Raw genomic sequence first — 26370 nt, 5'->3', positions numbered from 1 at the left:
GCCACTTTAAAAGGAGTAACTGATACTACACGGGAAAGCGTGTGAGTCAGAAAATTTTGATTTTACAGCAGAAGCGGAAAATGATTGTGGATGCAGTAAAACTGAATTTTAGTCGTAAAACAAGCAGAGCGCATGTGAAACTCACGTTACACAAACACATGAAACACGCAACGCAGGTTTTATTTGGACAACTGGTTGACGCCAATCATGACTGGGTCGATGTTGCCGTGAATGTCGCTTGCTCCATGAATTTACGAGGGCAGTTCAATAAGTAATGCAACACATTTTTTTTCTCGGCCAATTTTGGTTGAAAAAACCGGAAATTTCTTGTGGAATATTTTCAAACATTCCCGCTTCGTCTCGTATAGTTTCATTGACTTCCGACTGGTGGCAGCGCTGTACGGAGCTGTTAAAATGGCGTCTGTAACGGATGTGCGTTGCAAACAACGGGCAGTGATCGAGTTTCTTTTGGCGGAAAACCAGGGCATCTCAGATATTCATAGGCGCTTGCAGAATGTCTACGGTGATCTGGCAGTGGACAAAAGCACGGTGAGTCGTTGGACAAAGCGTGTGTCATCATCGCCGCAAGGTCAAACAAGACTGTCTGATCTCCCGCGTGCGGGTCGGCCGTGCACAGCTGTGACTCCTGCAATGGCGGAGCGTGCGAACACACTCGTTCGAGATGATCGACGGATCACCATCAAACAACTCAGTGCTCAACTTGACATCTCTGTTGGTAGTGCTGTCACAATTGTTCACCAGTTGGGATATTCAAAGGTTTGTTCCCGCTGGGTCCCTCGTTGTCTAACCGAACACCATAAAGAGCAAAGGAGAACCATCTGTGCGGAATTGCTTGCTCGTCATGTGGCTGAGGGTGACAATTTCTTGTCAAAGATTGTTACAGGCGATGAAACATGGGTTCATCACTTCGAACCTGAAACAAAACGGCAATCAATGGAGTGGCGCCACACCCACTCCCCTACCAAGAAAAAGTTTAAAGCCATACCCTCAGCCGGTAAAGTCATGGTTACAGTCTTCTGGGACGCTGAAGGGGTTATTCTGTTCGATGTCCTTCCCCATAGTCAAACGATCAACTCTGAAGTGTATTGTGCTACTCTTCAGAAATTGAAGAAATGACTTCAGCGTGTTCGTAGGCACAAAAATCTGAACGAACTTCTCCTTCTTCATGACAACGCAAGACCTCACACAAGTCTTCGCACCCGAGAGGAGCTCACAAAACTTCAGTGGACTGTTCTTCCTCATGCACCCTACAGCCCCGATCTCGCACCGTCGGATTTCCATATGTTTGGCCCAATGAAGGACACAATCCGTGGGAGGCACTACGCGGATGACGAAGAAGTTATTGATGCAGTACGACGTTGGCTCCGACATCGACCAGTGGAATGGTACCGTGCAGGCATACTGGCCCTCATTTCAAGGTGGCGTAAGGCCGTAGCATTGAATGGAGATTACGTTGAAAAATAGTGTTGTGTAGCTAAAGGATTGGGGAATAACCTGGTGTATTTCAATGCTGAATAAAACAACCCCTGTTTCAGAAAAAAAATGTGTTGCATTACTTATTGAACTGCCCTCGTACCAAGTGTGCAGATGGCAAATGAAAGCACTGGAGATTTTTCGTTCTCTTATTTTGGTAGTTCACATTTCGTTCACGCGTCAGAACAAACTTCTTGAAATGTTTTCTGAAAATCATGTGGTAGAACGGCAGATCATTGCTCGTTGTGGGATGAATTACACGGTACGGCCTGTAAATGATTAAACCTGGACTTAAGAATACCTTAGTTGATCTGCATCGTGAATAGTGACTTTTTATGAAAGAAACAAGAAACGTCATACTTGATTAATAACTCTGTGTGGCTCAACAGCCTGGTGCAAATCTTTCAGCTGGTGTCACCTTGGCGACTGCACTCTCTAACCTACACTAGAACTACCAGGGAAAGGAGCGCTGGGAAAGGAAAGAAGCATGAGCAGAAGAAGGGACTAGTAACAGGAATTGCATACATAATTTTCTTTTCAAGGACTTGGTAATTTTTTGATAGAATAAGTTGTTGTGGTGCACCACTTTAGTGACAAGATGTGACATAGACATTAAAATGTGAATGGACGTTTGCCTTATCTGCATTGCTATCTTTTCTGTAATACTTTTTTCTGCTTGTGCTTTGTAATGTTTAGGTATAATTTATTGCATTTACTGCTGCTATTTGTCAGGCATTGTCCAACTGAGTTTTACGTTGCATTTAGACAGTTTTACCACTGATTTACTTTTTTGTTGCTGAATATTGCCTTATATTCGTTTAATATTGCATTGGCTTTGCCACTTTACATTTTTTTGTCGTTCTTGTTTGTATTGGTGTTTGTGCTGCTGCATTGCCTCATTCTTTGGTTTTTGTATCTGATCTCAGTAGATTTAAGTTAGTTTAAAAGAGGAATACTATATAAGAAAATGAGTTACGATGAGTTGGGAAGAAATGCATTGGCGAAAGAGTATTGTACAATGAGGAATAATTATTTTGAAAGAGGAAATGAACAGATGTAAGTATGAAATAATGATAACAGGTTTAGGTAGGACATTGTTGGAAACAAATGATGAGGTAAGAAATACTTGTATAAATCCAGAAAGTATGCTTAGATAAGACTTTTTTTGTGGGAACAAACGTTGAAATAAGAAGAAAGATCTGTGGGAAAACGAAGTACCACAAGTACTGCAGTACTAAACGTTTTTCGTGCGGTAGCGTTCTCGCTTCCCACGCCCGGGTTCCCGGGTTCGATTCCCGGCGGGGTCAGGGATTTTCTCTGCCTCGTGATGACTGGGTGTTGTGTGATGTCCTTAGGTTGGTTAGGTTTAAGTAGTTCTAAGTTCTTGGGGACTGATGACCATAGCTGTTAAGTCCCATAGTGCTCAGAGCCATTTGAACCATTTTTTTTTTACTAAACGTTACACTGAAAACAAACCCTATCTTTTCCTTTTGTGTTACTCCACTATGTGTTTACTCATGCATATGTTTATTTCTATTCTTTTGTAAAGCCTGTATTACTACAAAGTTATCTGTGTTATCATTTTCTTGACTGTAATGATGTTTCCTGTACCTTTGTAACTGTATTTGTATGCTGTAAAATTGAAATTGTATAGACACCAGTTCTTCAAATTAAGTAAATAGTAGGGATTCATTTTACTGGTTATAGTACATGTATAAAATGTCAGAGGTTAAATGACCGTGTTAGTGCTTGCACGTGTTTTGATAATTCAGCAAGGGACTGGTTAACAGCACTGCTGGTTCTAAGGATATTGCAAAAAATTAGTGAGGGCACAAGTGGTGGTTTATGGACTTGCTAGATTATCCCCAAGACTCTTCAATTGTGATTGTGCACCCGCACAGCCGGAACGGATGGCTGCTGGCCATCTCTACAAGGACTACAGTGGGTCTGCACCTTTGGTGGCCCATTACTATAATCATTTCTACAAGGAGTTCAGTGGGTCTGCTCTCTGGTGACCTACCAAACCTACCAATATTCTTCAAGACTGACTCTGCTGTGGGTTTGCTCTGTCGTTCCCCATTACAAATCTGCATGTCTTTATGTCAAGAGTCAGCACTGTGTTTGCCGGCCGCGGTGGTCTCGCGGTTCTAGGCGCGCAGTCCGGAACCGCGCGACTGCTACGGTCACAGGTTCGAATCCTGCCTCGGGCATGGATGTGTGTGATGTCCTTAGGTTAGTTAGGTTTAAGTAGTTCTAAGTTCTAGGGGACTGATGACCACAGCTGTTAAGTCCCATAGTGCTCAGAGCCATTTGAACCATTTCAGCACTGTGTTTCTGTTGGGAGGACAACACTACTTCTCAATCATTGGCTAACGATAACTGCCAGAAAGTGATTACAGGGGAAAAGAAGTGTAGGCACAATTATATCATAGAAGCACCACTCGTCCTTTGTTTTAACTTACTTTATTCATCATTAGGTTTTTATGTATTAATTATTACGCTACTTAATGCACGCTTGCATCTTTCGTTTATGCCTCATGGCAACGGTAGTTATGTACGGCTTTGCTTCACTATATTATCGCACTTTCACCCCACCTCAAGATATGGATGTCGTTAGCTAATTGGCTTCAGTTCCGGTGTGATGTCTGCACATGTTGTTTGATTTGTTTATGCTATTTTTGTACAGGCACTATGAACCAGACTAAGCATTTACGAGCTCTTTTTTGTATTACCGGATTAATTCAAATGGTTCAAATGGCTCTGAGCACTATGAGACTTAACGTCTAAGGTCATCAGTCCCCTGGAACTTAGAACTAATTAAACCTAACTAACCTAAGGACATCACACACATCCATGCCCGAGGCAGGATTCGAACATGCGACCGTAGCGGTCGCGCGGTTCCAGACTGTAGCACCTAGAACTGCTCGGACACCCCGGCCGGCACTGGATTAATTATCGTATTAATTATTGCTCCTGTATTTATAGGACTACAGCAATATGCCGCATGCATCTTACTGCTAGCACTCGCATATAATGCGATAATTATAAATATATATCATTTTTATTCTCGAATTTTTAATTTTTTAAAGTTTTTGTCTTTTATCTTAATAATTTTTATTTAACTTTTACTTATTTAATGTACATTTCTCAGAACAACCTCCTGAAGAATGGAACGTTACCGCTGGATATATTTCGTAAACCACATCAAATACTGACGAACCGATTCCACAGACCGAACGTGAGGAGAGGGGCTAGTGTAATTGTTTAATACAAACCATACAAAAATGCACGGAGGTATAATTTTTAACACAAACCTACGTTTCTTTAAAATGGAACCACGTTAGTTTTGTTAGCACATCTGAACATATAAACAAATACGCAATCAGTGCCGTTTGTTGCATTGTAAAATGTTAATTACATCCTGAGATATTGTAACCTAAAGTTGACGCTTGAAACCTCCGTCGTTCAGTTGCGTGTTGTAACAAACACGGGCCACGGTCGGCGAGCAGCATCTGCAGGGACATGTTTACGATGACGACCGTGTTTACGAGTGTGGCTGTAGTGCACTGTTGTGGTTTCGTCTAGCTGTCGCAATGTCCGCGTGTAGCGCTTGCTGCTATTGTTATTCTGCATTCGTCTCCGCACGCAGACCAACTGTAGTACACCGTGTTACCAGACGTCTGTGATAGTGTAGTGTTGTAGGAACTGTGACCATGGCGTATTCGAACTCTGAAAAGGCGGAGATGATACTCATCTATGGCGAGTGTCGACGAAATGCAGCTGAAGCCTGCAGGATGTATGCAGAACGCTACCCGGACAGAGAGCATCCAACGTGCCGCACATTGCAAAACATCTACCGCCAACTGTATGCAACAAGTATGGTCGTAGCACGCAAACGGGTCCGTAACAGGCCCTTCACAGGAGAAGCGGGTGCAGTTGGTGTGTTAGCTGCTGTTGCCATGAACCCACACATGAGTACACGGGACATTGCGAGAGCCGGTGGACTGAGTCAAAGTAGTGTCATGCGCATACTGCATCGTCACCGCTTTCACCCGTTTCATGTGTCGCTATATCAGCAATTACATGGTGATGACTTTAATCATCAAGTGCAATTCTGTCAATGGGCATTAACAGAGAATGCGTTGCAGTTCTACCTGTTTACCGATGAAGCGGGTTTCACAAACCACGGGGCAGTGAATCTACGGAACATGCATTGTCCGTGGACAATACTCGCTGGCTCAAACAGGTAGAGCGACTGTAAATGTATGGTGCGGAATCATTGGCGACCACCTCATTGGTCCTCACTTCATTGCAGGGGCCCAAGCAGCTGCAATATACATCGCGTTTCTACAGAATGATCTGCCAACGTTGCTCGAAAATGTCCCACTGGAAACGCGTCGACGTATGTGGTATCACCATGATGGTGCACCTGCACATTCCGCAGTTAACACTAGGCTGACCCTTGACAGGATGTTCGACGGGCGTTTCATAGGAAGTGGAGGACGCATAAATTGGCCAGCCCGTTCTCCTGATCTTACACCTCTGGACTTCTTTCTGTGGGGTACGTTACGTTATAGGAGAATGTGTACCGTGATGTGCCTACAACCCCAGAGGATATGAAACAACGTATTGTGGCAGCCTGCGGCGACATTACACCAGATGTACGGCGGCGTGTACGACATTCATTACGCCAGAGATTGCAGTTGTGTGCAGAAAATGATGGCCACCACATTGAACATCTATTGGCCTGACATGTCGGGACACACTCTATTCCACTCCGTAATTGAAAACGGAAACCACGTGTGTACGTGTACCTCACCCCTCATGGTAATGTACATGTGAGTCAGTGATAAAGACCAATAAAAAGGTGTTAGCATGTGGACGTATTGTGCTGTTCCAGTCTCTTCTGTACCTAAGGTCCATCGCCGTTCCCTTTGGATCCCTACGTATTTCGGTGCTCTCCGATACACATGATCGAACAGCGGAGGAGTGGTACTCAAGCGTCAGCTTTAGGTTACAATATCTCCGGATGTAATTAACATTTTACAATGCAACAAACGGCACTGATTACGTATTTGTTTATATGTTCAGATGTGCTAACAAAACTAGCGTGGTTCCATTAAAAAACGTAGGTTTGTGTTAAAAAACATACTTCCGTGCATTTTTTTATGGTTTGTATTAATCAATTACACTAGCCCCTCTTCTCACGCTCGGTCTGTGGAATCGATTCGTCAGTATTTGATGTGGTTTACGAAATATATCCAGCGGTAATGTTAGGTGACTCACCCTGTATAAGTAACTACAGTTGCTGAAGATGGATACGATGCTAATCCTAAGAATGTGGACAACAGCATAGGATAGTCTGAAAAGACGACAGTAGGACATACGAACAAAAATTCGAAGAAATTGCAAAAAGAATTTTTCTTAGATGCAGAAATGTAACCTTTTCGAAGACCGAAAATCTCCTCTACAAGAGTCAACATTGGATTCACCAAACTGCGATCTTGTAAAAGTAAGTTCACTTTGTTCATCCTTGAGAGCTGGAAGACAGTAAATTGCGTCGCCCAGGACGATGCCATGTTTCTGGCATTAGGTAGGCGATCATATAATACCACACTCCAGCCTCTTGAGCAAAACACGAGATTACTGAATATCGAACTGGCTTTTTATTTCGTACTGAGGATCTGAGGTCATCTTAGTACGTGTCACATCGTTCTTCATACGCAGGAAACTTCGCCTCTCCCCTCCTCCCCCCCCCTCCCCTCAAGGCGACGTTATAGATCAGTTACTTTTAAAGAAATGTGCAAATAATCTTGTGGATAACGGTGGAATCTCGTAAGACTGTTCATAGATGATGGTGTTGCATACAGAAAAATTGATGCGCCAGAGCGAGGTAACAGATTGCAGGGAGACCAGGAGAAGCACAACTGCGAGTTTGCCCCCCTAGTGACTTAAAGACAATAAACAGGTAATCCTGTCTGGGGTTAAACAAGATGCGCAGCTGAGAGTTAATGGAAGACTCATGTAACTTCAAGAAATAGCTTACGAAAACCTTGTTCGACGGATTATTGAGTTTTGTTTGTCAGTCTCAGACGCGGCAGGATTAACAGGAGAGCTAAGGAAAGACGGACGAAGTTTGTTTGGCACACGTGAGAGCGTCACGTGTATTAGACGCAGGAAGCGATGCCTTGAGTGTAACGGAGAAGTTTCCCGTTAAACTTCCAAGATACGTTCCAAAAAGCAGAAAATTACGACTACCACACAGAGAACAAAAAATGCCTAGGACCGTAAAATCTTAGACATTTCAGATCATATGCATGTCCGCGGTTCTTCTCGCAAACAATCTGCGAGTAGTGCACAAAGTAAATGATAATAGTACACGATGTATTCTTCGACGAAGTCCGTAACGTCTAATTTACCTGAAAAATTAAATTTCTCCCGACCTATAAATGTCCAAACAACTTAGTGAAATACACGCGGGTGAAGTTTTCGTCGCAACTTGCACACCCCCATTTGTACCTTGAAAATAACGGGGTGTGCACCTGTCGAAATAATACGGTTTGTTACAGACGTCAGTTTACTGATTCTCCATAAGTTATTTGTTAATTTACCTGCATTAAATGTTGTTCCAGAAAGTTTAAGCAGTACTCACAGAAATCACTTTAAACTAACTTTCTTTCAGGTATTTGCATCTATCTTCCTAATTTTCAATTTCTGTTTTTCCATTCCATTTCAATTTAGATCAATCCATTAAGCTCATTATCAGTAATATGGTTGCTGGCATTCTCAGGGTTTGATTAAAACCATATTATCTTTTCTATTTTACTGAGTTTGATATAACGAAAGAGTACAGTGGAAGATTGCATGCAGTAGAAGAACTACCTGAAAAAGTTACAGAAGGAGAATGGTGAAGAGAGAATATGTCAGACTAAAGCAATAACTTACTTCAGGGTAAATAAATCAAATGGAGCCAAGGAATTTAATTGGAGCTAAAAATACTGTGGATTATAGGGCCTACTTCTGGAGATTTATTTCCATGGTAGCTATCTACAAGCAGTGTACACTGCATCGAGATTGTAAATAAGGCGACACCTGGGTTAAATGGAGTAAGTATGGAACTGATTAAATACAGTGGTACAAAATTCAAGTTAAGAATCTTACACCTACTCAATAAAAGTTTATCGGTGTCTAAAGCACTCAGGTGTTTTTTCACTGACCTGTTCAATATCCCAAGAGGAATTACTGTCTTTTCTCATACACAAATTTGTTTTGCCTTCACTTTAAAGCACTTTTGAGGCATTTAGCACAACTAAAACCGGCAAACTATAGTAACTTCCTTCGGAGCTCACACTACACACGACCGTACCAGTGAAAGGCTGGGCTCCGAGTACTTTAGACGGCTGTAAGCATTCCCTGTCTCTAAGAGAAAAGACGCGCGAAGAATACTCCATTCTGACTGGTTAATTTTCTTTAAGGCCAATAGAAAAACATTATTGTCCCGCGTTATTCATGATTAACCAATCAACAAATAACACACATTCGAACTGTATTTTCCAAAATAAATATTTAACACTTTTCCCGAAATATATATTTAACGTTCTGAAATTTTATTTATACTTTACGTTATTAACTATTTTCATTTGCATTCAAATTAGCTTTACTTTTACCATAAATTACTTAACATATTATGATACAAAACTTCCCGACGTCTGAATTCTCACTGTCTTAAAAATTTCTCACGCTAGTTCGTACAGTGTTTGTCAGTATAATAGCGATCTACATATTTACTTTGGACCACGTTCAGCCATCATTCACACTACTAAAAATCTATACAAAACTATACAAACAAAAATAAATAAGAAAGTCTTCAAGAAATAAGCAGAACAATTCACAAAAACATTCTCTTGACATTCTTCTCGAATGTCTCTGTCCACTGCTGTACTCTGGTGGATGAAAATTAGAACTACGTACTAGACTGAACCCGCTTCAGATCATCTGTCACTGTGCATACGTGAGTCATTCTCCCGATACACAGGCTCCAGACAGGAGCGTGTAAAGGTGCCACGCCTCAAGTGGTATCGAAAATTTCACTTATAAGTAGAAACGTTCACATTAAACTTTTGAACTAAAATTCGTTATTTCACACACAACTATTTATAGTTTACGTAACTGGAATAATTTTGAAATCTTAACATCAAAGTCTGTAAATTCATTTTTACTAAGTCCTGTAAGATTATGTATTCGTCAATCAAAACGATGTCTTTTGCAGCGATGTAAATCATTTAAACCAATTTGCTTCAGATGGTATCTTTGTCCTTGTTGTTTGCACTTCACTTGGCGGGAAGAGGTGAGTGATGGAGTCGTCTCACGTTTGAGATGTGGGGGAAGATAGACACGGTTTATTCGAATTTGTAGCTCTCAGGAGAAAATATATGTTAAATTTTGTCAACCTGATATTTGAGGAATTCAATGCACAAAGCAATGAACGTTTACACTCTTCACTTCAATGTTTTATCAAGCATTCTGATTCTGGAATCAGTAAATTTTCTTCTTGAGTGAGACCAACGGGCACTGACATAATCCGGAAGAGAAGACTGTGAAGTCAACTTCAAAAGAATCAGCTAAGCAAAAAGTTATACATCAACAAAGTGTACATACATCTCAATGACATTTCTTTCAAGATAATGACGAAAGACTGTTCAGTGGACATGTCATTATAGGGATGAAGTGTTATGTTACAGGCTTAAAACGCACAATTTTTAGTATATTTTGGCCGCGCGGGATTAGCCGAGCGGGCTAGGGCGCTGCAGCCGTGGACTGTGCGGCTGGTCCCGGCGGAGGTTCGAGTCCTCCCTCGGGCATGGTTCAAATGGCTCTGAGCACTATGGGACTTAACATCTATGGTCATCAGTCCCCTAGAACTTAGAACTACTTAAACCTAACTAAGGACATCACACAACACCCAGTCATCACGAGGCAGAGAAAATCTCTGACCCCGCCGGGAATCGAACCCGGGAAGCCGGGCGTGGGAAGCGAGAACGCTACCGCACGACCACGAGCTGCGGACCCCTCGGGCATGGGTGTGTGTGTTTGTCCTTAGAATAATTTAGATTAAGTAGAGTGTAAGCTTAGGGACTGAAGACCTAAGCAGTTAAGTCCCATAAAATTTCACACACATTTGAATATTTTATTATATTTTAGAATCTTAAGCAAATGTAACTGATCCGTGAAAGAAGGGCTTACAAAATACTTGCTCGAACGATTCTTGGGTACTGCTCACACTGCAGGACATTTATCAAGTAGGGCTAGTAAAATAAATAGACAAGATGAAGAGCAGTACGTTTCGTTAGAGGTTTGTTCAGTCGGAGCGAGATCGTTACAGGGACGCTCAACAAACTCCTACGGCAGACGCTGCAAGAGAGGTGTTGTGCATCATCGAGTAGTTTGCTATTGAAATTCCCGTAGAGTATGTTCCGAGAAGAGACAGACAACGTATTACTTCCTCCCCACACATCTTGTGAAGTGATCACAACGAGGAAATTCGAGAAATTAGAGCTATATTTCGATTAAAATTACTTCTTTATTGACAGATGGTAGTAGTGGGGAGCAGAATTGCTAGCTCCTACACAATTTTCCACTTGCTCATGCGATGGATAGCTGCCAGCGCACCAAGAAAGAAGTCGTACACTTAGCAACTGTTGTAAACGTCTTTGACGTAATGGGGAGGGCAGTGGTGTAGACCACTGCTGTTGTAGCGTCATGCGTTAAGATCAAACGTTGTAAGAGAATAACGGCAGTAAGACGATCTTTCAGTCACACACACGTCGCAAAGTAACAAATTACCTAAATAGCGAGGGAAATTGTAAGTGGTGAACAAAACTGAATTTTTGGTAGCACACTATACCACTAACGGTTGCACGTCAGTCATATCTGTATCACTTTCATTGCCGTCTGTGTAGTCACCAGAACCGCGGTTAGATTTTCGTGTAATAATAGGTTGCTCTATGTTATTTTGCAGGACACATTCATTTTCCCATGCTTTCATACATGCTACCTGCATGTTTCTTACAACGTTATGCCAATCTGGTAGCGAAGTTTGGTTTATAGCACCGTTTGTCAGTCTTTCCACTTCTGCCAGCGGACACTTTGTTGTTGTTTCTTTCCATGTAATAGTTAATCTGAGCTCATATGAGTTCATTGGAACTGGAATGACAGTGATATGATGACAGCCTGAGGAGAGTATGACCTTTTTTTTTTTTTGCCAGTTCATCTACAACATCTAAAGATAAAGTCGGTTTATTGTGAGAAATATTTTGTGGCCACATTAGTATGAGAACATAGTTTTCTCAGAGAAACGTAACAATAAGGTTATATTTGCCCCACATTCTAGGCCTGTTCGGATGGAGCTTGTTTTAAAAGTTCCCTGAATGTCAAACGACACCACTTTTCACTGAAAGCTCTCTGAATTATCTGCTGTATGTTCGTTAATTTCAAAACATAGTACTAATTATGATTATTATAAAGGAAAGCTGTGATGTGAGACTGTAGGTTGCGGAAGAATCGAAGATTTAAACAAAAAAGAACGGTTTATTTTTGCCTTCTGATGGAATATTGTGATCTGACACTTTTCTTTTCAGTATTTAATGCAGAAACTAAGACGTTTACCACAGGCTTACTCCAGCAGCAACTGGTTGACGCCAGGCCTTATCATTCGATTCTCTGAAACCTTACTCACAATGTAATTTTAATCGGATTATACGAGGGTCATTCCAACAGGAGAAATGCACACTATTTTTGTAAAAATACAGTTTTCATTCTGCATGTGTGAATGTTTTACAGAGTGTAAATACATCCTTCCCGCTTGTTTTCAAACTTAGTTCAACCTGTTCCCGTGAGTGGCGCCTTCACAGCATGTCTTCAAGATGCCTGCTACACTTGACGTTCGTGAGAAGGAACGTGCTGTCATAGCATTCCTGTGCTGTGAAAACGAGAATGTGGGGAAACATTCACAAGAGGTTAAAAAAGGTGTATGGAGATGCTGCTGTCGATCGCAGTACAGTTAGTCGGTGAGCAAGTAGGTTACGTGATGAAAGCGGGCACGGCAATATTGAGGATTGTCCTCGCAGCGGCAGGCCTCGTACTGCACACACTCCGGACGAATTGGTGACTGTTGACAGACGCATCACAGTGAACGAATTGTCACGCTACGTTGGGTTAGGGGAAGGAAGTGTTTACAGAATACTGAAAGAGTTGTCGTTAAAAAAGGTTTGTGCCAGGCGGGTTCCCAAGATGTTGACAGTGGCTCACAAAGAAACAAGAAAAACGGTATGCAGCGAACTTATGGAACAGTACGAGAATGGTGGAGATGAATTTCTGGGAAGAATTGTGACAGGTGATGAAACATGGCCCCATCATTTTTCACCAGAGACGAGGAGGCAATCAGTGGAGTGGCATGAGGCAAATTCACCATAGAAAAAAAAATTTAAAACCACACCGTCTGCTGGAAAAGTTATGACTACGGTGTTTTTCGTTTCAGAAGGACTCTTGCTTGTGGACATCTTGCCAAGTGGAACCACCATAAATTCTGGTGCATATGTGACGACACTGAAGAAACTTCAAGCTCGAATGAGTCGTGTTCGACCACATCGGCAAAAGCAGGATGTTTTGCTGTTGCACGACAATGCACGGCCACATGTCAGTCAAAAAACCATGGAAGCGATCACACAAGTCGGATGGACAACACTGAAACACCCGCTTTGCAGTCCTGACCTGGCTTCACGTGACTATCATCTCTTTGAGAAACTGAAAGACTCTCTTCGTGGAACAAGGTTTGAAGATGATGACTCCCTTGTGCACGCTGCCAAACAGTGGCTCCAACAGGTTGGTACAGAATTTTACTGTGCAGGTATACAGGCGCTGGTTCCAAGATGGCGTAAGGCAGTTGAGAGGGATGGAAATTATGTCGAGAAATGAAAATATTGTTCCTAAAGGATGTATCTACACACTGTAAATCTTTCAAACATGTAGAATAAAAGATGGATCTTTAAAAAAATAATGTGCATTTCTTTTGGAGTGACCCTCGTAACACAGAAGTTTACCGCCAATCCCAGGCGTTCTTCCCACGTGCCATTTGCGAATGGAAGATGGGATCATTTAGTGGTTCCATAACTGACCCCCGCTGTAGACCGTGAGGTGGTTTATAGAGTATTAATCTAGATGTAGGTGTACAGTAGAGTCCTGTACGGTGTCCTTGTTCCTGTGCGTGACGGCCCATTTAGTTCCCGTCAGTTGTATGACGGTTGCTGGGGTGTTTCCGTAGTGTCCTGAGCGCGCCAGTCGCACTCGGCTGGCAGTTGGAGCAGGGAGCGAGGTTTCCGTACAGCTTGGGCCGGACAGAGCAGCCAGTGTTCTGCAGCCTCTGTGGCGCTGCTAGTTGACGTCACAGGCGGAGGCTGCCGCTGCTGTTTCGCGCTGCTCTTCGGGGCGACCCCACACTCCGCCGTCGACAATCGTGTTTGTCAACGCTGCCTTCCACCGAACCCCGCCCACGCAAAAAGGAACAGTGGCGGCCAACGGTTGAAAATAGCAGCCCCGTGTCTCGAACAGCTGACGCGGATTTCTAAAGGAGCAATAATGCGGCCCTCAGCTACCTGTTCTTTACAAGGCGCATTGGATATGGAGCGCTTTGGTGACACCATTCAGGCCCGAAGCGAAAAGCAAAAAAACAGTTGAAAACAGCACGTCCAGAAATTTAAATAAATCTTCTTTATTCCCACATACGACTGGTGTTTCAGAGATTTGACAGTACTAAGTTTTATATCGTTATGTTGGGGCTACGTTCTTTTGAAATCTTCCCGTATCACCGGGCCTTTTCCAAGTGCACCTCCTCCACTTGTGATTCTTGAATAGAGTACTCGCTATTACTAGCTGAAATTTATTTCAGAACTCAATTAGTCTTTCTCCTCATTTCTTGTCCCAAGCTGATATCGTCCTGTAACCTTTTCTTCTACTCCTTCCCCTACAACTACACACTTGTGACATTCCACGCCTCGACTTTTAGAACGTTATCCTTTCGTTATTTTCTCATGATCACTCCAGCTCGGCAGTCCCCTACCGGAGATCCGAATGAAGGACTATTCCGAAACCTTTTGCCAATGGAGAAATCATCGTGATAATTTATTTTATCTTCAATTACAGGCCGCATGTTCCGTGGATACACGTTAAGTGTCTTTAATGCGATGGTTTCCTTTGCCTTTTGCATCCTCATGCCGTTGATCATTGCTGATTCTTTCGCCTTTAGGGGCTGTTTCCCACCACATCGACAAGACAGTGCCACGAAACTCTGTCCGCCCTCTTTAACAAGTGTGGTAGATTCTTTTATGTGTTTGTCTATTTTTTGTTTATCTGTTGTCGACGTATTATGCTTCTAGTAAAAGGTCGTAATAACGTGATAAAGTTGTCTCTGATAGTGCTGTTAAAAGAATTACTGCTTATTGCGCGTATGAAGAGTCGTGGGAGAGACGGCTGGATATTTTTAGCAACTATTCATACATGAGATTGCAGGTTCGAGTGCTGTTGTCCACGTCTCTTCCCGTACACGTCTCATTCAATCTGAAACAATTCTGCTATTCCAATACTTCCAAAAATACTAATAAATGTCGTGACGCTCACCTTTGTTCTCATGAAGTAATAACGGTTTATTGTGTCTCTTGTACAATTCTCCACATAACATCAAAAGAAGCGAACAGAAAAACTCTAGTTACCCTTAGTTACGAGTAAACCACAGATAGAGTAATATTCCGAATCAACGAAGTCTTCTGCCGCCAACGCTGATTATAATACAAAAATTAACCAGTGGCGAGTTTCAAACTCGGACCGATGACGTTCTGATTACTAATCAAAGACGCTATGCCTAGACGCTTCAAATATTTCGTATATAAATTATGCTCTTCCCGCAGATGTGCCTTTAAATTTCCTCCTGAATTGCGAGGCATCTGCAGGTGACAAATTCACCCTAAAGCACATCTTATTCTAATACAAGCTGTGGTCGCATACAATGCAATATGGCAGGTGCACCAGGTACATTACAATGGTCGTAGTGATTGCCACGCGAATCCACAGTCTTCTATTCTCAAGTGTGGCTAAGAGCAATTACGTCATAGCCCTATCTCGCAAGGCGCTGTTGCCAATTTATTAGCAGAGCCATTTGTGCGTGTACGGAAATGACTGTGACGGAACACTAGTTGGAGTATTCAGAATAAAACATGCTCTTAGATCTATAACAGGCAAAATAATCTTATGACTATTACATATGTTTATACAGGTAGAGTTCATTTTGGTTAATGGTCTCACTGGACAAAGTTTGTTGCTTCCAGAATTTGGTTGCAGATTACCAGTCTTTGTGCCACGTGCTGTCGTTCAGTATTCGTACGCACAATATGCACAATAAAAACGAAGAGGTAAGCATTGCTTCTGGTACTTTTTGTTACAGAAATCAAGTTGCACATCGACATTATTGTTCACTGATATCAGATACCTTTTGGTACTTGTAAAATGAACAATGTAGTCGAAGCTGTGACGTGCAAATAACTCCTGTAAGTTGTAAAAGCGAATGAAAAGGTCGTTCCAAATAACAGCTCCAAAAATGATTCAATTTTATAAAGGTATTTCAAAGTCAGAAACGTTCACGTAATTTGTTTCCTCGCTTAGTTTGTACAACATTTTGACTGATGATCATCACCATCAACCAATGAAATACTTTGCGCGACAAAGATCTCTTCCGGAACTCCTGTACTGCGAACTACTTGTAGCAGTGATGCCCCTGCATGATCTATTGCGTAAACTAACCCCCTCATTTAAGTCATCGCTTCAGGTTTTTCTTAAAACTTCTAATCTAGCAAAAAGCTTACTCTAGTCCACCTCCCGTTTCTTTCATCTAGCATCATATCCTGCTTTTCTTCCTTTGATTGGTCATAATTAGGTCATCCACTCCAGTTTTTTCTCTGCTCCACATTTTTCCTGTACATATCACTACTGCTGACTGATGAGTACTTAGTTTCTGTACGGTTTTCGTGCAGAAACTCCATGTTTCACTACCATTAATCGAAGATGTTAATGCACGCTGCTGTAACCTCTTCGTTTATGTCGTATCAAATGCTTAATGTGGTTAGCTTCTATCTTACGAAAAGCAGTTCTCTCTCTTTCCTAGCTTTAATCCTGTCATACGGCTTCCTCTGTGCTTCTTGATTTGGATTTTAATTTTTAGCTTTGTGGCCGGATGACCTTCCTACAGTCGCGGTCATCAGTTAACCTAATGGAGAGAAGCTGCGTCCGCCATCTGTATTTGAATTGTGTAAACTATGTTCTGCGTGTTACCGCGTAATAGCCGTTTTCTCAGAAAACTGATCTGGATATGTGAGGAGAAAATGCATCACCGTATTTCTTTCATACTGTAGATCATGGGAAGCCGACAATAATCTATCAATCAGGTACCCATAATTTTCCACCTGTCTGATACCACGAACATTTTCATAAGTACTTTAAAAGAATGGCACATTGTCTTCTCCTTGACTCCTTCTTGGCACGTTCAAACAGGCATGTGAGGTCAACTGTACATTACAGCTTCGATTTTCCCCAAACCTAAATTAGGAAACGCAGAAAACAGGTGTCAGTAACAGTCACAATAGGAAATCCATGCGATGACAACACGCTTTCTTTGGCCAAGAAAAAAAGTGGGTAGAAAAGGAAATGTTTTCTTGTCTCATCTATAGAAATGTTCATTAACAGTGTTTGCACTCTCGCTTCAGAAGTTTCGTAGACGGAAGCTCCCCTTGTTTTCACTGCTTCTGTCGAACTTCGCTGTCTCACAGGTAATGGCATTCAAGCAGAAATACGATCTGCACAAATTATCCAGTTGTGCTCTTGACATCTTAGTAAAGCAATATTGGTTGTAACTCATTATGTTCTTGCTTCTAACGTGCAGTTGACTTACTGCAACCAGTGTGTAATAAATCTCGTTGTACGGGTGATTTCACTTGAAACTGTGCGCGGAGCTCTTGAGGAATAAACGCCCCTAATTTAGACTGTAGGTCACTATTGACCGTGAATACCTTAATTTCATGGCAATGAACAAAGTGCATTTCTTCTGAACAGTTCTAAAAATACCTATAACCAACTTAAAAAAAAAATTAAATTTATGAAAACTTATGAAATAAATGGCTCTGAGCACTATGGGACTTAACATCTCAGGTCATCAGTCCCCTAGAACTTAGAACTACTTAAACCTAACTAGCCTAAGGACATCACACACATCCATTCCCGAGGCAGGATTCGAACCTGCGACCTAGCGGTCGCGCGGTTCCAGACTGAAGCGCCTAGAACCTCTCGGCCACCAACATCCGGCGCTTATGAAATATTATGTAGGTATGGTGTCTGTTATTTCAAACATCCATACCTATGTAATGTATACGCCTGACATCATCCTGACCTTTCAGTGAAGATGCACAATACTGTACGATCTCTTGCGGGAATAGAGTAGGGCTGCGAGCGAAAATGAATAGTGGACAGGGGACATTACCCTGTGCCTGCGGCATATGAAGATTGGAAATTTGTGTCGCACGGGACGCTTGCTCGGATAGCGTTATCGGCAATGGTACTGGCTTTCACTTTCTTTTTATAGGTTTTATATGGGCCATGTATTATATTCAGACACTTTGTTAAAATGTATTGAGGTATATTACGTGTAGCATTTATACAGAGGAACATTAATAAAAGCGATACACTGCAGGGACGGATCTCTGACACGAAATGAAAAAGAAAATGTCCTATGAACATGTGTTCGGAACACGTGTTTTGAAATGCATCGTTGTCCGGTAGATGGCGCTGACGAAAGTTGCTCTGACCATGTGCAGTGTGTTCGTGGTGTGTTGCAGGCTGTGTGATTGACACAGCGTACTGTAAGCAGCACAGTGGTCCTGTAGGTCAGGTATTCATCTCGGGAACAAACCGAGATGGTGTTTACGTACGGCCAATCGGATGGAAAAAGCTCAGAGGCAGCGTGGCAGTGGTGGGTCAACAAGGACGTCGCCCCAAAGTAGGTCACCACAAACAAGGACGTCACCTCAAAGTACCGTTATCCAAGATGGCGGCCGTGACGCTAGTTCGTGACATCACGTGATGTCAGCTGATGACGCGAGTACCGTTATCCAAGATGGCGGCTGTGACGTCAGCTGATGAAGCGAGTGCCATTATCCAAAATTGTGGCTTTTGGCGGGGATTTTTTTTCTCTCCGCTCACTTGACCAGAATTGGTGGCACACATTCAGTCTTTGCTGAGCTGTCGTTGTGGAACAATCGTCATGTGTTCGATCATCAAGGTGAATCTGAAGGATAGAGCAGATTTCAATAGCTGCATTACATGTACACATTCGAAAGAGGACTGTAGCCACAGTTACTACATGTGGCATGGAAGAGTACGATAATGGAAGAGTGTAGGAGAAATAAGTACAAGAATTCAGTTCAGCAGATTGCTACAATGCAGAGGGATGGAGCCAAGATGCATGTCAGAACCAGTAAATGCTCATGCACATGCACAAACTGCCGAGATATTCAACATGAAGCATTTACTCTCCCAAAATGGAAGAGGCGGGCAGTTGATGTCAATCCGCTTCATATATGTGAGCATATTCATATATGTGAGATATACCATTGAAGAGCAGCTACTCATACCCATCCTTGTGGTCATGCAGAATGTGTTCTATCGATGAGTTATTGGTGTCTGACTGGGACGAGTTTAATAGCCATGTTGTTTGTAAGCATACAGCTGAGGAATACCCCCATAGCCTCCTACATGTAGAATGGAAGCGAGCGTTAATGCTTGAAAATATGAAGAGGAAGAACACGGTTCTGAAAATAAATGATTTGCATTGAGATGCATTAAAGATGCATTACACAACACATCCAAACATCTGTCACTGCAGGAACTGTCTGTAATTCCTAAAACCTACATATAAGCTACCAATCCATAAGAGACAACTGCCCACGATCCAACCGACCAAAGAACTGGCCTAGTTCGCGAGTTCGCCACTAGAGAGCACTGCGACAGGTCACGTGACCATACAGTTCAACCAATAGCAGCACAGGATCATGATGACGCAGGCACCGTGTATATAAGGAGTCCCAGCAGCTGCTCAAAATCTATAGTCGTCACTCAGCCAGGATGATGAAGCACCAGCAGAATATGAGGAGGAAGCAGCAGAAAAGTAAGTATCTACTGTGATATTTTATTTCTTTAACAGCAACATATTATGCTCATGATTACTCTTCTCTCTCTCTCTCCCTCTCTCTCTCTCTCTCCACCAGATGTATCCCTAGAGTCCCCCTACAACCAGCTGGGATCAGCACTTGTGTCGGTGACAGCAGGTTCCAACCCACAGGGATCCACACCCGTGCCATCGGCAGATCCTGTAACCCAGCTTCTGAGCACGATGGATCAGGGTAATCGGACTCTATTGTCTGTCCCACTCGATACTGTCGAGGGTGCAACATCGTACTGGACTGCATCGTATGCACCGTCCATATGGCCAAGCACAAGAGACATTCCAGCATCAGTGCAAGCACAGATGGCTAATCATGCTGGTGTGGATGTTGTGCATGAGAAGATACCAACCTCCAGTTCACTACAGCTCCAGTTCACTACCACCTTTTCTATTCACCACATGCTATGTGTTAACGGTTAGGAGTTCAAAACGTCTTCATCTAGGAACTGAAGTTTCACAAGACGGTAGCTCATTGTCTTAGTGCTCGGAAATGCGCCGAAAAATATTAAGTTGCCGTTTTCAGACTACGAGTGGGATGAAGTCTGTCGCACAAAAACATACATCAAGAAGCGCATGACTACAGAATATGTTCCATCCCAGTCCTATCAGGACATCTACCATGGAGGCCTAACAGTGTGTACATTATCAATGTATGATCATGCTACACTAAGAGTTAAAAGTGCTGACGGTTAGACTATTTACATGCAGCACTCTACTGTTGATAACTTTTTCAATCTAGACTGTGTGCTAACTACTATGAGACTAAATAGCTCATATGTTCAAGCTATATACAGTGATAACTGGCTTCACACATGCAGCATTCACATAGAAGATATAGATCATTGTTTTACTACCTGCGTAACTGCAGTGCTGAAGCCTTGTGCTATTTGCCGAATAGGTGTGGAAAATGTTGAACTAAAATTTACTGATGAAATACTAGACTATTGCAATGCGCCGATAACTTTCCAAGATACGCGTGCAGAATTTGAGGGATATAAGAAGCAACTGTTTTGCAAATACTGTACAGCTGCTGCATCGATTACAATAAAAAAAAGGGACTGATTTTTTTGTTAATGCTATGTATAACTGTAAATCGCGAATAAAGAAATATACTTATCAACTCAAATTTGTGTTTGTGTTATTTCTCGAGACAAAATGGCCCTGCCTATAATGTCACATTTAATTATGCATATTTTCTTTTTTTCCATATAAAAGCCTATTGCACGTCGGGACCTAACACAGTAGGCATCATGGCAGGCTGGGTGAAGCACCCTCACAATAAAGACTTTGTTGTAGGAGACTGGTCTTGCGACGATGAAGATACAGAAAAGGAGACTGAGAAGAATGGATTGCTCCTCCCCGACAGCATACGAGCTATAATTGTTGGTCCCTCCAACTGTGGAAAGACAAATCTTCTCATCGCTCTACTAACTGACATTGATGCAGTTCGCTTCGAGCATGTGTACATATCCTCCAAAACACTATTTCAACCCAAGTATAAGTTACTGCAGAAAATATTAGATGGCGTAGATGGCGTAACGTACAGGGCATTCAATGAAGGCGAAAACATCCCTCCACCTGAAGAAGTAAAGCCAAACACGGTCTTCATATTTGACGATGTAGCTGTTGAAAAGCAAGACAAGATCCGTGATATTTCTGCTTTGGTCGTCATATGGGTGTTGATGTATGTTATCTCAGTCAAATATATTCCAGGATCCCAAAACAGTGGATAACGCCAACCTCATTATAGCATTCAAACAAGACTATCTCAATTTAAAACACATTTACCAGGCTCATGTTGGGACACACATGTCGTACAATGAATTTATAAAGATGTGTGCTGATTGCTGGAATCACTCACAGTATGGGTTTCTCGTTATTGATAAAACTCGAAAATTGAATAATGGAAGGTACAGTCAGAACTTCCAGGAGTTTCTCCATACATAATCATAGAAAATAGGTGAATTCATCAGTATTCTCTACACCATGGACAAGTTCGCACGCATGTCGGGGGCTCAGTCTGAGAGGTTAGGTATACATAGAAAAAATTTTCGCATTTACACTGATATGAAATCTCTAACTAGTGAGGGAAGACTCAGCATACTCCGTAAAGCTGTAATGGAACTAAAGGACACTCAGAAAGTTTTTCCCCATCACCACCATCACCGGCTGGAGAAAAGAATTAGCGCAATTAAGGCGAAAATAGAAACTGAGGTTCTTATTATTGCGGAGGAGGGAGATGATGATCCAGGAAAGAAGAAGAAGAAGATCAAAGCATATATGAAGCCTCGCGATATACAGAGCCCAGATTAGTATGCGTCAAGATGTCGACTAAGCATAAAATCATTCAGGCGCGTATAGCTGTTCGAAAGAAATTACGATTGTTGAGTATGGGACACAAGGAGCGCGAGGAAACACTCACAGAGACATTTATACCCGTTCCCGAATCTATCAGAAAGCTAACATCACGAGATGTTGACAGTATTGAGAACGATCTAATTGCTGACTTCACTAACCAGTACACGACTAGGATAGATAAAATATTCGGCGTCAGCAGGGAGAGACCGTACATGCTCGGCTCTCAGTCTACAAGTTTGACCAATAGCACAATACGGATAGGAGATAAGGAGTTTAAAAGAACACCTGGCTTAATGAAACTGATCTTCCTAAGAGCGTCAAAAAACCTAAAATACTCTGCCAGTGATCGCAACACGTATCGAGAAATACTACAATTGAGTGAAGTATATAAGAATGCAGACGGAACACTGAAAAGCCCACAAAACTCTAAATACGGTAGCGTTATACAACCTTTACTGAATGAGCAACCCCAAAGCATTGGTGAAGGTCTTGACAATCAACATAAACGAGTGAGCAATCAACCCACTCAGTATATACATTACTATGAGGCAGATGAACTAATAGATAGACTTCGACTGTTGATGGCTTCAGCTGCAGCAGGTAATACAGCACACTCGAATGAGCTTGTCTCAATGATTTCATAACTTAGATAAAGAGAAATCATCGAATAGTAATAATAGCAAGTATGGAAACAGTAGTTCACGAGATGCACAAACTAGCACGCAGAAGACACCCTCGCAGACAAGTCATGACTAAAGGACTGGATGACTTATGGCAGGCTGATCTTGTGGATATGGGTCTGTACAGACGTGAGAATAAAGGCTTCAAGTATATTTCAATGGTCATTGATACGTACTCTAAATTCGCATGGGAATTACCTGTAAAAAAAAAAAAAGACAGGGAGAGATGTTGCTGCGGTGTTCGAGTGTTTGCAACAAAAAGGAACGAATCGATGTCCAGATAACCTTCAAACCGATCATGGTGGAGAGTTTTACAATGAACATTTCAAGACTGTGATGGAGCGGTAGGGAATACACCACTACTGAACGTTCAACCATCTGTCAGCGAGTATTGTCGAGCGCCTGAACAGGACAGTGAAAGTTCAAATGTGGAAGCGATTTAATCTTCGCTGGTCGTACAAGTGGACATATGCTACCGCGGGTAATAGCATGCTGTAATCGAACCAAATATAGTACAATATAAATTAGACCGGTTGATGTTCGTGACAATTCACTCACGGAGTCGGTATATTTCCGCATTAAAATACTGGATCCACGAAAAAAAAGTCACCTACATTGTAGGTGACTTTGCACGTATTTCAAAGCACAATGCTGCATCTGAGAAGTCGTACTTAGCAAACTGGTCAGCTGAAATATGCACAGTTTCCAAAGTCCAGAGAAAAAATTCCCGACAATATATCTTAAATAATAGCAAGAGTGAAGAAATTGCAGGATGCTTTTACACAGAGGAATTGGAGAAGAGCTCGGTACCAGATGTGTTCTTCATTGAACGTGTAATAAGACGTCATGGGAATAGAGCGCTAGTTATATGGTTGGGACTTCCTCCATCAGAGAACATCTGGATTGATGTTGACGAATTAGTATATAATAGAATGTATAGACCTCAATCACCTCAGTAGTGTACAATCCATGATAGCAGACACACCATAATAAGAGGCGGAGGTGGCATTCTCGACAAATTACCAGTTGAATTACACATTCCGCGATATAACTTCTGTGGACCAGGAACAAAGCTTGAGAAACGCTTGGCTAGTGGTGATAGTGGTATTAACCTACTCGATGAAGCCTGCCTCGAGCACGACCTAGCCTATGCCGCAAATAATGATCTCCCAGCATGTCACATCGCAGACAGAATTTTAGCTGATAGAGCCAAGGAAATAAGACAAAGAAAAGATATCGGTATAAGTCAACGCGTGGCTGCATTCGTTGTTGATAAAACCATTCGTGGTAAAATTTAGTTAGGCTTAGGAGTGATGAATTTCAAACGAATTATGAAAGAAGTGCAGTCCACTTTGGGGGAGAAGAAGCAGTCAGGCTGTCTGAAAAGCAGCATTCTCCCATCGATGTGTACAGCTAAGCACGCAATGATGAGTAAGCAGAAGAACAATTAAACCACCTCGCGTTCTACCTTTACCCAAGACATCTGGCGGAATTATTCTGTTCCTCGTTCCAGCCCTTGCGGCTCCATCAGCAGTAGACCCACTGTCAAGAGGGCCTGCGGCTTAGTGAACATACATGATGGTGGTAATGGGTATAATTGTATAAATAAATACTTATGTCCATTGCATGAAATACAGCTATCGATATCTTAGCCTCTTGTGGTGGTAATACGATACTAATGCTGTAGGTAGATAACAAATTTCAACAAATTTATAGAAATTTATACAAATGTAAAACAACTTAAACAGATTTATAGAAATTATTTTCGAACTGAATGAGCAGCCTCTAGTGGGGACGACACTATACTAACTCGCCTCACCAAAATTTACGCACATTTTCCCCAAGAGGATAGCAAACACAATTGATGGTGGTACTGTATCTAATTGTTTAAATAAAGACTTATGTTCAGTTCCTAGGGAGAGGTGATTTAGATTAGTGGAGATACACAAGTGCCCTTTCTGTCCCGCGATTTTCTTAGGTTGGTAGAGGTAGCCCAACTGACCTATCATGACGTCAATCGCATCATCAGCTGACGTCATGTGACGTCACGTACTTGCGACACGACCGCCGTCTTGGGTAACAGTACTTTGGGGTGACGTCCTTGTTTAGGGTGACCTACTTTGGGGGTTGCCCCACTACTCACGGTTACACCATAACACAATCATATCACACAACATTTCAACCCCTTTTTGGGCATTTGTGTGATCAGGAGTCCTTTCAGACAGAAGAACGTGCACGGAGGCAGCGGATTGAGCGTAAATCTAGTTTGGAGGACCGTGTTATGCAGGCTCAAATGGCTCTGAGCACTATGGGACTTAACATCTGTGATCATCAGTCCCCTAGAACTTAGAACTACTTAAACCTAACTAACCTAAGGACATCATACACACCCATGCCCCAGGCGGGATTCGAACCTGCGTCCGTGGCAGTCGCGCGGTTCCGGACTGAAGTGCCTAGACCCGCCGGCCACCGTGGCCGGCTGTTATGCAGGATATTGAGACGAATCCTAGTACAGGTTCCAGACAAGGGCCCACCAACATGGTGCAAGCCAAAGTAAAATTATGTATATGCTGCATGACAACAGCTACTTTCCCTGTCACCTGCAACGAGAAGACGGATCATCAGCAGTGGTTTTTCCTCTTCGTACTTGTCGATAATGTTTGCACCAAACCATCACAACTGTGGAATTTCTGTCATCCGTCCTCTTTACGGACGAAGCAACTTTTACCAGAACTGGCATCATCAATCGACGTAATAATCTGTGCGCTACAAATAATCCTCGGGAAATAATTGAAGTGTCCCATCAACATCGGTTCAGCATCAGTGTGGGGGCAAGTATCCTTGCCGACCGCATACTTGGATCGGTTATTATTCTCCACCGCCTCGAGAGAGGAACATACATGGACTGCCTGAGGAATACTTTGCCTTGGATGCTTGAAAATGTGCCTTTGGCAAGACGACAGATTAAGTAGTTTCTGCATGACAGAGCACAGCCCCAGTTCGACATTATAGTTCGCTGACACCTCAACAATATCTTCCCCGGACGATGGATAGGAAGCAGAAGCCTTGCAGCATGGCCTGCTTGATTACCGGAGTTAAACCCCATGGATTTTACCTCTGGGGACATCTGGAAAGCGTTGGGTATGCTCAATCAGTTCCTGGTGTGCAGACCCTTCAACAGCGTTTTCACGACGCCTGTAACGCTATTCGGAGAGAGTACGTATGAAAGAGTGCGGCAATTCCATGGAGGACACTTTGAACATCTCTCGTAACGTGAAGCTCTGTAGTGTGTTCTGAAATGATTTTCTGTCATTGCACGCACACCGTCCATTTCTGGACATATGTTCATAGGACCTTTTTTGCTCCATTCCCAGCCGGGAATCCGTCCCTGCAGTTTGTCGGTTTTATTATCGTTAACTCTGTGTATAGAAGTTTCTCCAGACTAATATAGTGAACAACACTGTTGTTTTCATTTCTTAATCAGATCACAAGCTCGTGCGTATGAACCCTTCGTTATATTTA

The sequence above is a fragment of the Schistocerca cancellata genome, chromosome 7, assembly GCF_023864275.1.
Source record: "Schistocerca cancellata isolate TAMUIC-IGC-003103 chromosome 7, iqSchCanc2.1, whole genome shotgun sequence".
Taxonomy (NCBI): Eukaryota; Metazoa; Arthropoda; class Insecta; order Orthoptera; family Acrididae; genus Schistocerca; species Schistocerca cancellata.
This window is presented reverse-complemented; position numbering follows the sequence as displayed.